Source organism: Herpailurus yagouaroundi, unplaced genomic scaffold, assembly GCF_014898765.1.
Source record: "Herpailurus yagouaroundi ecotype Mexico unplaced genomic scaffold, PumYag 203, whole genome shotgun sequence".
Lineage (NCBI taxonomy): Eukaryota > Metazoa > Chordata > Mammalia > Carnivora > Felidae > Herpailurus > Herpailurus yagouaroundi.
Genome location: NW_024412434.1, coordinates 17,247,893 through 17,261,623, shown reverse-complemented (window position 1 = coordinate 17,261,623; position 13,731 = coordinate 17,247,893). Strand labels below are relative to the sequence as shown.

Sequence of the window (13,731 nt, the reverse complement as noted above, 5' to 3'; positions counted from 1 at the left end):
TTCTTTTCTTTTCTTTTCTTTTCTTTTCTTTTCTTTTCTTTTCTTTTTCTGAATAGACTCAGGGTACCTGCGTGGCTCACTTTGTTGCGTGATGGATTCTTGATTTTGGCTCAGGTCATGATCCCAGGCTCGTGGGATCAAACCCTGAGTCAGGCTCTGTGCTAAGCAGGGAGCCTGCCTAAGATTTTCTCTCTCTCTCTCTCTCTCTCTCTCTCTCTCTCTCCCCCCCCTCCCCCTCCCTCCCTCCCTCTGCCCCTCTCCCCAGCTCGAGCTCTCTCTCTGTCTCTAAAAAGTAAATAAATAAAAATAAATAGATAAAGTCTATATCTAGACTTGGAAACCTGAGAGGTTGTGCCAGGTGGCTTTAGTAAATACTCATTTATATAGCTTTAAATAGCCAGCCACAAAGCATTAAGAAATATGTAACTGATATGAAAATTGCCGTTAGTAATTGTGTTTTTTATATAGTAAAATATGCACCTTTTAAAAACAATCACAGTTCTCACTTACACATCTAAAAGGCACTTACACATCTAAAAGGCAACAAATCATCATTCCCTATCTCCAAACTAAGGCCTATCCTCTGCTTTCCTGTTTCTTGTTTCCGTTCCTGCTGACATTCCCTCATCTACCCAAGCTCAGAGCATTGTTGACAGATTATATTCTACTTTAGAGGGAAATTCTGACTTTAAATGTTGTTTCTTGCACCAGCTGTTGGACCTTGATATTAGTAACTCCTGAGGTTTAGTATGTTCATCTGTAAAATGGGGATAATAAAACTTTCCTGGTTGGAATGTTTTTAAAATAACGTACATGAAGTACTTATCATCGTGCCAGCACTCACAAGTAATTTGTTAAATTCCACTTTGTTCCCTTCGTCCTTTTCTTTCCAATCCCGTGACTATAGCCCTGATTCAGGGATCTCTTGCCTTGAATCTCCTAGACTCTGTAGCAGCCCCTGTACTGAGTGCTAAATTCCAAACTTTCTCCTCTCCAAGTCATTCCAAATATTTCTACTGTTCAGTAAGTTCCCTTAAACCCAGATTTCCATCCATTCTCCAGCAGACCAAACCCTTTACGGATTCCTCTCTGTCTGTTGAGAAAGTTAAGCCTTCTTGAACGCAACTGATTCCCTTCCCAGAGAAGACGACCGAGGGGTCTAGAATTGCAGGCAGGGCCCTCTGTCACCCCTCATCCCTGGCTTCTTTGTCTTGTGTTTGAACTGTGGTCTTAGAGCTACAGTGAGCGTCCAGCTGGTGGAACTTCTCTTCCAGGGTTCTTGCTGAGCTAATGTCTGAGTGTAAGGGAGAGATTCAACTCCACTACATGCAAAAGCTTCACATAGGTTTCCCTGTGGGGCTGGCTCTCTGCCTGGGTGTTCCTGGGTCTGAAGATCAAGGCCTGGAGGTCGATGAAATACGGGTAAGGAAAATCAAATAATTACCCCCGAATCACATAGTGATATGCTGAACTATTTCCTTTTTCTATTTGGTGAGGGTTTAAAAACAGAACTCAAGCAGGTGCATGAAAGATACCATTAAAATCTAAACTTTAGGGGTGCCTGGGTGACTCAGTCAGTTAAGCGTCTGACTCTTGATGTTGGCTCCGGTCATGATCTCACGGTCATGAGATTGAGCCCCGCATGGGGCGTCACGCTGAAGCTGCAGTCTGTTTGAGATTCTTTCTTTCCCTCTCCCTTTGCCCCTTCCCTGCTCATGTGACCTCTCTCTCTCCCTCTCTCTCTCTCTCTCTCTCTCTCTCAAAAATAAATAAATAAATGTGAACTTGAAAGCACCAAATCCAGACCAATAAGAAGGGGTGACATTTCTTGGGAGAAGGTGTTGATCTGTGTCCTAGTTCATGTTAGATACCACATCTGAGGCACGTAGAGCCCAGGCAGGGGAGGACCAGTTGTGAGTCGTGCCCTGAAATCAAGAGATGACACCATTTGCAGTGGGTGATCAAATCACAATATGCTCAGAGGAGTCTGAGTCTGTGCCCCGTTGGAGGTTTTGCTCCCACAGCCCTTACTTGACAGCCCGGTGGACATTAGCTGCCTGGACCAGCAGAGACCAGAGAGACCTTTCAGCCGGGCAGCCCCACCTCCTCGGGAGAAGGGCGGGCAAGGCAGCCCTCCTTCTACGGAGACGGAAGGGAGAGCAGAAGGAAAATAAGGATGGGTCGGGTACTTCTGACCTGGGAAGACTGCTGAGTGGACTGTGGGGGGGGGGGCATCCCCTCTCAGCAACTAGATGGTGACATATTCAGGGATGCCGCCTTTGGGGGGAGAGGGTCGGAGAGACTCCACTGTGGACAATTTCAAATTAAGTTACTAAGTACGTATTAACCCCGTTTCAGGGATTTGGTCAAACGAGGGTGTGCAGAAGTCCCAAATCGTGCCTGTTGCCTCACAACAATGATGACTAGTGACTTTTGTTTCCAAAAGTGTTGTGGTTTGGACAGCAGATTCTGTGGTCACTCTCAGTTTCCCATGGCGTATGAATGGATGAGTAAAGAGGAGAGCAGTGGCGGGGAAGACTGGGAAGGTCCCCGCTGTCCCCGCAAGACTCTGCTGTGAGTGTTCTCAAACCCAAGGAGGAGGGGAGGGGGCATACACCTGTGGCATCCGGCAGGGACGCATCAGCTTTGCGACTCTGGGAAGGTGAACTGATCTTCTCAAGGATCCCTTTCTCTTCCTGCAAAATGGGGGATCGTGACACCCACCTCACATGGTGCTTGTAAGGATTAATCCTAAGAATCCAAGGAGCGTGTGTCCTGGAGACCAGAGATGTCACAAGAACAGTGAGACAAGCCAGGCTACTTAAAATCACCTCTGGTGCCCATCTAGAATTCCCAGCCTGGCCCGGAGGCATGTCTGCATCGAGTTTCAGTCGAAGGTTCTGGCCCCATTCCCCACCATTTCCACAGATAGAACCTCTAGCGCTCTGAACACATGAGCGTCCGTGCCGCATCCGTGCTTCTGTTCCTGCTGCGCAGCTAACAGGCGGACACCCACACCCCTGAAATGAAATTGCTGCTACTTCTGAACCAAGTTTAAAACCAAGTCTTATGCGCAGAGGTCACGTGAAAGAACAGAGATCATCAGAATTACTCTCCCCACGTATACGTGTAGCCCTTGTGTAAAGTAAGTCTCCATTTATGCCATTAAACCTAACAGAACAGGGGCGCCTGGGTGGCTCGGTCGGTTGAGCGTCCGACTTCTGCTCAGGTCATGGTCTCACAGCTTGTGGGTTCGAGCCCCGCATCGGGCTCTGCGCTGACAGCTCAGAGCCTGGAGCCTGCCTCGGGTTCTGTGTCTCCCTCTCTGCCCCTCCCCCACTCGCACTCTGTTTCTCTCTCTCAAGAACGACTAAACATTAAAAAAAATTTTCAAATAAAAATAAATAAATAAAAACCCTCACAGAACGTACCGCAATAAATGTCAAAAGTCCAGGTGGTTGATTAGGTCTTCGATAACTAACACGTTTAAAATGCCGTCGAAATCTGTTTGTTTTTATCATCACCGATGACTTCTGGGGGGGGGGGGCGGAGAAAACCCCGCAGAGTATTTAGAATTCCCTGGGGAAGAAGGAGAGACCAGATTTCTCCTAAGGACTAATGCCAAGCCAAGCAGATAAGACAGTATAAGCCAGGAAAGAGCACTGTTTTAATTTGCAGTTGGCCACAATATCGAGGTGAGAGGGAAACTATCATAACGTGGAGGGAGACCCCACTGCTTTCAAAAAGAGACTCCTCTTCAGGAGGGCAAGCGAATATTTCTCTCCCCAGGGGAGTCTGAGATTTTCGTCTTGGCACAGTTTGCCAGTTCTTAGGTCTTCAGCTTATGATCTTATTAACTTCCCAAGTCAAGCCAGGGGAGCGAAATGGGCTGCCTCGGCTGTCTTTGGTAGCAGGACGGAAAGCGCTGGAAGGCGGACGGAAGCGTCCTCGAGTCGCTCCCACCTGGTTGAACAAGCCTCTCCGGGTAAATCCAGGGCACCTCCCCGCAATGTGGGAGAAGATGCACATACCTCACACTTCCTGGGGCCCCAGAAAATAACCCAGGGGAGGCATTCTGACTGAAATTAGCCTAGCCTTCGGCAGGGCTGGGAGTGGAAACGTCACCAACCTATCGAAGCAGGAGGGAGAAAGAGCACTGCCACACTTGTCTCAAAATTACCGTCGTGGGGCGTCCCGGCTTGACACAAGGGAAATCAAAGTGGAACCACTCCCCGGAGAGTCAGTGCTGACCGGCCTCTGAGGCCCGGTCCCAGCGATCCACAGGACCTGCGCCTTAGCAGCCTGGGTCGCTTGGTCGGCCTGGAGCCATCTTAGTGCTTTGCCCACGTGAACGGCGGCAGCAGCAATAGCAGTGAGAGCACATATTTTTAAATGTGAGTGACAGGTGGGGGTGGACTTTTCTAGACTTGCAGGCAGATTGCAGCCTGGTGCAATCTGGGCTAAGCATATCTAGCCTGCTTTCTCCGCAGAGCTCTCCTACAGGTCCGTATCTATAAGCAGGTGTCCTTTCTTTTCTTTTCTTTTTAAGTTTATTTTTATTTATTTTGAGAGAGTGAGAGAGAGAGAGCGCAAGCGGGGGAGGGGCAGAGAGAGAGGGAGAGACAGAATCCCAAGCAGGCTCTACACTGTCCGCGCAGAGCCCGATGCGGGGGCTTGAACCCACAAACCATGAGATCATGACCTGAGCTGAAGCGGAGTCGGATGCTCAACCGACCGAGCCAGCCAGGCGCCCCAAGCGGGTGTCCTTTAAACTGGGAAGCTCTGTGGGGTCGTTCTGGGGTCATTCGTCCCGCAGCGGAAGTCACAGTGAAGGGATTCAAGCGAGAGGCTTGTTGGCCCCTCGTGTTGCCTCCAGAGAAAAGGGATCAGAGAGAGCTTATTTTCATTTTTGTTCTGTTGTAAAGTCTGTTCGGGAGTACAGGCGGAAAAGCAGGGATGTGAGAAATGTTGGAGCGAGGGAGAAAAAAGAAAAAAGAAGAAAACACATCTCAGGGCCACACGTCTCTGATGACAGACTTGCCTCTTTGCAGGAGAGCCCGTACCGAAGTTTGAGAAGCTGTAACAGCTCACAAGACTATCTTCACTTTCTGCCACTTTCTCAATAATCTGGTAAAAAAAAAAAAAAAAAAGAAAATACTGTAGACATGTCATAGGGACTGCCTGTTGGGGCCGGCTGTCCGCTGGGGGCACATCCCAGCTCTGCCCTCGACCAGTTGTGGCGCCAATACCATATGGTCACGAAGATGGGCTTCTCCCCTGACCGATGGGGACAGTTACATCTGTCCTACCCAGCGCCAACAGTAAAGAGCAGAATGCTCCCTGGGAGAGAGCCTTCCCCTAGAGAACATTATAAGCGTGCGACTTTATTAAAACGAGATTGAAATTCCGTCAGTTGCTAGAAGCACGATCGGTGTTCTAAACCCAGAATTGCAAGTCATGGTGGCAGCGGGCAAGGACGTTTCTCGGAACACAGTGGGCAGGGGTGTTACCTCAGAGGCGGGAACGAACTGTCGCCTCCATCGCAGAGGCTGGAGTGTAACAAGAAGGTATTAAATACATTTGTTTCAAACACCGGCTTGTGAAGATTGCTTGTTTCCCCAGATTTCCAGGTGAAGGATAAATCTGTGCTCATTTGCACCATTTTTCCCCCCTTGTAACCTAAACCTGTTAATATCTATATTCAGCAAAGCTGGCATGGTTGCCTGGCAACCTGGCTTAGTGGGTTAACAAGGCACCAAAGCAAGAAGTGAAACGCGGCTTACAAAACCGTGATTTATGCTGCCGCAGGACAGAATTTCATCCTCCGCGTGGTGTGTGTGGACTTCCATTTTCAAAATACAAATAAGCCTTTCCAAATGTTAGCCCAGGGCTATTAGGAGTTTAAACATCATGGCACGTTGGGCAGCATTTCAAGGTAGTGAAGTAAGTATGGAGGAGACATTTCTCTCGGCTCGTTCATTAAAACGGGGGGTCTTTGTTTTGTTTTTGTTTTTGTTTTCCTTGTAGGTCATCTTATACTTTCCACTCTCACTTTTCATTTCCGCAGCAGGGAGACAGACGTATACGCATTGTTCTTGGAATACGAGGTGATGGAAATTGAAGTGTCAAGGTCAGGAAGTAGAAGTTTAGGGTTAGTTACTGCCAAACAGATATTTTTGTAAAGTGTACAAGGGAGGAGAAAGAAAAGTGAGGGAAAATGACTTTTCTTACGCAGATTTTTCTACCCTTCCGCCTTTATACACTTTCTTTTCCTATATTCTTCCCCATGGAGACTTTATCACCTCTAAAATTAAGAACAAGGAAAGCCTTTGGAGTAAAGCAAAGCAATATCCTCTACTTCGTGGACCAGCTAGGCAATGTGGCCGCATCAGAATTTGAAAGCTAAGATTGACGTTAGCTCTCGTTTTATTCTGTTACTTGTTTCAGAGTTCAGGTTGTATTAGGTAAATTCAGTATTCAGAGGAAAGTAAACTAAAGGACTCAGAATCAAATCCTTTTTGAAATAAGACAAGGGAATTATAGAAGATAGGATGAATAACCAGGGCTCTGAAGATGTGGGTAAGTCCGACAAGGATGAGAACAGAAGACTGATAGACTGAACTTGGTAATATCTGCGGTTATCAGCACGAATCCTCAAAATCTGCCCTGAGAATATCTCTTCATATTTCCTACGTGACGGAGGAAGCCAGTCTTTCATTATTACTTTGCTATCAAATGGTCATTTGTATCTGTTTGACGCTCTTCTTTCTTTTATCCTTATTCTGTAGTTGATACGAATCGTGGTTTCTCAAGACAAAGTGGAAGTCCAGATTTTATGCAAAATCTCCTAATTTGCGAGTGCTGACTTCTGTGAAAACAAACAACCTCAAGACTCTGTAGGCCAGACAGAACGCACCTGGAAGCCAAAATATGCTCGGGGTTGCCATTTGTGACTCCTGGTGCAGGGGAAGAATAAAAGAGGTTGATGGAGGAATCCTAAGGAATTCTCACATGTGCAGAGGATACAATAAAAAGTGAGGGGTTATCAGGGAGGTAGGACAAGGAAGAAGATCGTGCATAATGCAATAGTAACCATGGATGCAGAGGATTTCAGGACAAAGAGAGGGGGTATCCATTGGGTCAAAAGTGACTTTAGCAAAAGGGCATTTGTGATCTTAGAAGAGTTCTTTCAAGGGGTGGGTGACGGTCAGGCACAAATGCAGTGAGTTACAAGAAGTGGGACAGGGATGAAAGCAAAACCCAGCAAAACGAAGCCTACGGTGTCCAGAAGGTGGAAATAGGCCACAATCACTTGGAGGGAGGGAGTTGAGAGACGATGTGAACATATTTGTAGACAGAGCACAAGTTTCTGGAGCAAGTGGCAGAAGAGAAGACCAAATACAGAGGACTGTGTGGAGCCTGGGTGGCTTAGTCAGTTGAGCATCTGACCCTTGATCTTGGCTCAGGTCATGATCTTGCAGTTTGTGAATTCAAGCCCTATGTAGGGCTCTGCACTGACAGTGTGGTGCCTGCTTGGGATTCTCTCTCCCCCCCTCTCTCTGCCCCTCCCCTGTTCTCTCTCTCTCTCAAAATAAATAAGAACTTTAAAAAAAAGAATTTAAAGGGAAGCAGAACACAAAAATGAAATATGTAAAGGTTTTGTGTGTGTGGAAATGACATAAATTTTGAATTGACATTTTAGGGGCACCTGGGTGGCTCATTTGGTTGGGCGTCCAACTCTTGATTTTGGCTCAGGTCACGATCTAAGAGGTTGTGGGGTCGAGCCCGCGTCCGGCTCCGCACTGAGCATAGAGCCTGTTTGGGACTCTCTCTCTCTCCCCCTTTCTCTCTGCCCCTACCCCACTTATGCCTGCCCTGTCTCTCTCAAAATGGATGTGTAGATTTAAAAATAAAATAGATCAAGAGAGAGAATTGACATTTTAGTTGACATCTTGTTTAGTTGACAGTAGAGGTGAGGTACTTGGAAAATGAGAAGGGCAGGCTGAGATAGGAGGAAGAAGGAGAAAGGTCTATTATGAAATAATTGTAAGCATCGTTAAGAGTCATGATGAAATTGGGTTAAGTGATACGTATTGAGAATCTCCAGCAATTCGCAGTCACCCTGGAGAAAATGACTAACATTTTCTTTAAAAGTAGGAGGCGGACACTGAAGATAGGGAGTGAGGACTGGCAGGTTGCTAGAGATTGTACTGTGGACATGTTGGACCTTGGGAAGCAGGTCAGAGAGAGAAGCAAGTGATTGCAGGAGGTTAGCTAGCCCAAAGATAGCACAGAGGTATTAAAGGACTCAAGGTCGTGGGAAAGGCTAATTGCAGGTTTACTGTAAGAAAAGTAGCCGACAAGGTGAAAATAAAAAGATTATGATCAGAAAAGTTTCAGGATTTGAAGTCCCTTAGTTAAAACAATTTGGGAGCACCTGGCTGGCTTGGTAGAGCATGTGACTCTTGATCTTTGGGTCATGAGTTCAAGCCCCACATTGGGTGTAGAGATTAATTAAAACAACAACAAAAACAAAAACAACTTGGGGTAGAGACCAGAAGAGGTAAGAATTACGCATGTGAGTTCCTAGTGAGGAAGTGAAAGCCCTCTATCCGGAGAGAGCCAGGGACCTAAAGGGAAGGACAGAAGTTTGCATGTAATGTCCCGGGTGATGGCAGAGGATATGGTAGAGAGGAAAGCCACGCCAGGTGAAAGAGTGTTTGAACTACCTGGGGGGAATATCTCAAAAGTTGGTAAATAGACACTCTTCCATCATGGCATTTATCATAATTTACAGTTAGGTACCAATTATTTATTCTTGATACTTTTCTTCCCTCTCTATTAAATTGAAGCCAGAAATCATATTTTATCTCTTTTGTTCACCACTGAACATAATACCTATTTCCCAGCACAGTGATGGCTCTTAGTAGGTATAATCAATAAATACGTTGCATAAATTAAAAGATAGCAACAGGGGTGGGAAGGGGGTCATGCGATTTGATGTCATGGACTTAAAAAGATGTGAGGCCACTGACTGGAATGAGTGGCGAATACTTTGAAAGGGTCAGTAAGAAGCTTGTCTCTTGGGGCACCTGAGTGGCTCAGTTGGTTAAGCGTCTGACTTTGGCTCAGGTCATGATCTCGTTGCTCACAAGTTTGAGCCCTACATAGGCTCTGTGCTCACAGCCCAGAGCCTGGAGCCTGCTTCAGATTCTGTGTCTCCTTCTCTCTCTGCCCCTCCCCTGCTCATGCTCTCTCTCTCTGTGTCTCTCAGAAATAAATAAACGTTAAAAGAAGCTTGTCACTTGATAAACATATAAAAGATAAAAATTCCCAAGTTGTAACAAAAGAAAATTGACTCAAAAGTTTATTATCCTGCAGAAGACAAAGAATACGTTTGATTAGTTTTTTAGCCAGAAGCATGTATGTTTCTCACTGTTCAGTCGTCTAAAACCCAAAAACGTGATTGGTTTGGGACTAAACAACATATAGCAAAGTTTTAGACTTTTGTATTTCTCGAAAGATCATCCTAAAACGGCAAATACAATTTACACTTGCAACGCTATAGGGAAGCATTGACAGTGATTTCTTGGGCTACCCTTCCGTTTTCCCACAAGGTCACTTGCCGTAGTTTGTGCGATCTGGCTTTTGGGGTCATAATGAATAGTGAGTTGGCTGTGCGTCTGCCTGCCAAAAACAGCCATAAGAATGCCAAGTGTGCGGGAGCCAACAAAGTTACCGAAGGCAGAAGGTATGCTTGAGACCTTCAGCCCCTGGCAAAATGAGTCAAGTGCATTACTTGACAGCTTGTTGGGGGGAACGAGTTGTCCCTTTTGTATAAGATGTCATAAACTCACTGATGTGTATTTGCTGATGTCAGCCAGAAAATGAAGCACCTTCAAAAATGTAATTTTTAAACAGAGGAATAGTTGAATATACACTGACTCGGGTCCTTACTTCTGTTCGGAAGCATTACAGAAGTGCATTTACTTTTTAAAAAATGTTACACCCTCCAAGTGATAAGTTTGGATTTTTTTTTTCCTCATTGTCACCCCACCCTTTTTTTTTTTTTTTCCAAAAACTAACATTTTCAGTATTGAAGTACAGGTAGAACTGTTGTCTGACACATTCCCCAAATTAAAAAAAAACAGATGGTAACTTTCTGGACCAAATCTGTTATCTATGCTTTATATGTGTACAAGGGAGAAGTAAGATTTATGCTTGGATTTTGGTGAAAAGGGGAAAAATAGAGGAATATCCAGAAAGAGAGAGGACAGAGTCAGAATATCTCAAGTTACCAAGAATCTTCATACTGAAACCAGAACTTGACTAGAAAGTAAGTGTTCCCCGAGAAAGGGGAGACAGGATTTCTGGACCAAGGTCACAGGCTTCTGCCCTCATCCATCCATCCATCCCAACACCTTGAATGTAATAGATCCTTAAGAAGATGCTGATTTTATTTGAGCCATGAATTGCTACTTGTTTCAGAATGGTTATCCTGATAAGGAGTTCAGTGAGAATGAGGCAGGCTTGTGGTTTTAGACATGCATATAATAAATGGCTGACGGATTAGATGGTTAGAATCAAGATAGGAAAGAAATCTAACAATCAACATTAGATTTGCCAGTTTCAAAAAAAAATTAAAACCTAAAGATATCTTTGAGACCAGTTGTTATATGAAGAAATAAATATTATAAGAACACTTACTTTATTCATCCAACTAATAACTATTGAGTACCTGCTATCTTTACTGAGGAATCAATGATAAGCAAAGTCCTGGCTGTCCAGGAGCTCACCATCAAACTGGCAGGTGGGGAAGGCACAAAATCAACCAACAAATAAATATATGATATGGCAGGTGTTGAAAAAAGATGAAGCTGGAAAGAGCAGAAGAATGATGACAGGTTAGGGCATGGAATGCATTTCTCTGAAGGGTAGTCAGAGAGGCCACTCTTGCTAAAGTCACGCTCGGTCCAGAAAACGAGAATTTGATGCACCATGTGGTTCTATTCCAAATGATGGTAGTGCTACTAATTCCAAGCCTATTCATAGATACTCGGTTATACAGTTTTTCATACTCGCTTTATTCTTGCATAGTTTACTCTCAACTTTGAGTAGTTCAGCTTTTCTCATTTTCCGTTGCCTTTTCAGGAATGTGTTTTAAAGCTCTGTCTTTAAAATTCTGGAATTTGCCAGTTAAGTTTGGATTCTGTATTTCTTGAACAACATCTCTAAAGTCTACTTTGATGGCAATAATTAGGTTTACTATAATTGTTAAGCCAAGAACTTGCAATAAAAAATAATTTTTAATTTTTTTTTTTTTTAAATTTTTTTTCAACGTTTATTTATTTTTGGGACAGAGAGAGACAGAGCATGAACGGGGGAGGGGCAGAGAGAGAGGGAGACACAGAATCGGAAACAGGCTCCAGGCTCCGAGCCATCAGCCCAGAGCCTGACGTGGGGCTCGAACTCACAGACCGCAAGATCGTGACCTGGCTGAAGTCGGACGCTTAACCGACTGCGCCACCCAGGCGCCCCGAAAAATAATTTTTAATTTTTAAGTTAGGTATGTAAAATACTACATAGGTTATCTAAAAATTCTTTTCTAGAAGTTTAAAAAAAATTTTTTAATGCTTATTTTTTAGAGAGACAGAGAGACAGAGAGACAGAGTACAAGAGAGAGAGAGGGACAGAGAGAGAGAGAGGGAGACACAGAATCCGAAGCAGGCTCCAGGCTCTAAGTTGTCAGCACAGAGCCCGACGCGGGGCTCGACACACAAACTGCGAGATCATGACCTGAGCCCAAGTCGGACTGAGCCACCCAGGTGCCCCTAGAAGTTTTTATCTCTCAACTTTTTCTGTCCATTTACTATATATTTTTTTCTTACTCATTTTTTTTTATTCTGGCTACAATGCAAGCATTTGAAGTATCCAAATAGAATGAAAGGCTAAAAAATGAAAAGTAAATGTCTCCTTCTACCTTCTAGTCCCTCCCTCAATTTTATTCATCAGGGAAAACCACTGTTAAGAGGGTTTGTAAAATTTAATTCATACGGTGGTTATGAGTATAAATTTAAATATTAGTTTATCCCCTATTTAGTAATTTACTAACTTTAGACACTTGAAAAGCTGAAGAATTTGAAAGATACTACCCCCATCTCTCCTAACTTCCAGTTTTTATTAGCTATTTTATTTATGCCAGTTATATTGTTTTGAAACTGGAAGTAAACCTTTGGCTTCATTCTATACTATGGTTATTAAAAATGAAAATAAATAGCATTTGCAACATCATGATTATGGAGACATCATTTACATATTGGATCCATGGGGAAGGAAGTGGACTCTAGTGCCATTAAAAGTCAAGGGTGACTCTTCATTCTGTCCCAGTTGATGGATTCTCTTGTATTTTCTTTAAAGTTTCCATCTGCTTCCTCTCAGTTCTATTAGGCTAATAGTGTGGTGGATATCCCATGAAGTTCTTATTCTTGGGTTATTTTTTGTTTTTGCTAGAAACGCCTTAGTAATTAAGTGTGTGTGTGTGTGTGTGTGTGTGTGTGTGTGTGTGTGTGTGTGTATTATGCACATTTAAAAATCTCTTCTTGGGGCGCCTGGGTGGCGCAGTCGGTTAAGCGTCTGACTTCAGCCAGGTCACGATCTCGCGGTCCGTGAGTTCGAGCCCCGCGTCAGGCTCTGGGGTGATGGCTCGGAGCCTGGAGCCTGTTTCCGATTCTGTGTCTCCCTCTCTCTCTGCCCCTCCCCTGTTCATGCTCTGTCTCTCTCTGTCCCAAAAATAAATAAAAAATGTTGAAAAAAAATTTTTTTAAATCTCTTCTTTTGGGGGCGCCTGTGTGGCTCAGTTGGCTGAGTGTCTGAGTCCTGATTGGGGCTCAGGTCATGATCTTGTGGTTCATGGGTTTGAGCCCTGCATTGGGCTCTCTGCTGACAGCGCAGAGCCTGCTTGAGATTCTATCTCTCTCTCTTTTTCTACCTCTCCCCCACTCACGCACACACTCTCTTTCTTAAAGAAATTTAAAAAATGGAAAATCTTTTTGGTATATTACACATAATAATGTATCTTGGCATGGAGTTGTGATTTCAAAATGTATTGTTCCCTCAGAACTTCCTTTCATTGTTTTTCTTCAATCATGCAGGGCTGCCGATGAGAAACCCACTATTAAACTAATTCTTTTCTTTTGTAGATAATTTGCCTGTTTCTCTCTAGAGCTTTTCGTGTTTTTTTCTTTATCCCTTGATTTCACATTTTTATCAGGACATGTCTGGGTGTGAGTCTTTTTCTCCATCATTCTATTTAACTTTGGGCCAAAGTGTCAATCTGTTTCTTACATTTTTCTCTACTAACATAAGATAAATGTTGAAACACTAGGAGCAATGCGTATTTCTTAACCTCTTATATTTTCCCTCATTTGTTCCCTTTGGTTTCACATACCTCCACTTTGGTCTTCAGATGCTTCCATTTTATTAATTATCTTGGCCGTTGAATATTTTTAGGCCGGCAAGTATATTTTAATTTTCAGAAACATTCTCTTTGCCTCATTGTTCCTTTTTCAAAGCTTCTCATTCTTGTTTTGTAAATTCAATAATCTCTTGACTTTCTGAAGATACTACTTTGGAATTTTTTTTTTAATTTGCTTATGCTCCTTTGCTTTATTTCTGTTCTTTCAAGGAAACTTTGGATCTTCTCTTTTAGATTGTTCTTTGTCTTTATTTTTC

The 13,731-nt window shown here is 43.9% G+C and overlaps 1 protein-coding gene and 1 long non-coding RNA gene across 8 annotated transcripts in view; one reads left to right on the top strand and one right to left on the bottom strand.

Moving 5' to 3' along the window:
* LOC121014750 (uncharacterized) overlaps positions 1-4,600 on the bottom strand; it is a 9,903-nt gene extending 5,303 nt beyond the window's left edge. The window contains exons 1-2 of one of the 2 annotated variants that reach the window (XR_005783407.1): positions 4,130-4,600; positions 3,432-3,579 (exon numbers count right to left, since the gene is read on the bottom strand). This is a non-coding gene — a long non-coding RNA (uncharacterized LOC121014750). Of the gene's footprint in view, positions 1-3,431 lie in introns of both variants that reach the window. The other variant, XR_005783406.1, reaches the window with a different exon arrangement.
* The window catches only part of CACNB2 (calcium voltage-gated channel auxiliary subunit beta 2), a 381,041-nt gene that overhangs the window by 159,307 nt on the left and 208,003 nt on the right, over positions 1-13,731 (top strand). The gene's annotated exons all lie outside the window — the stretch shown is intronic.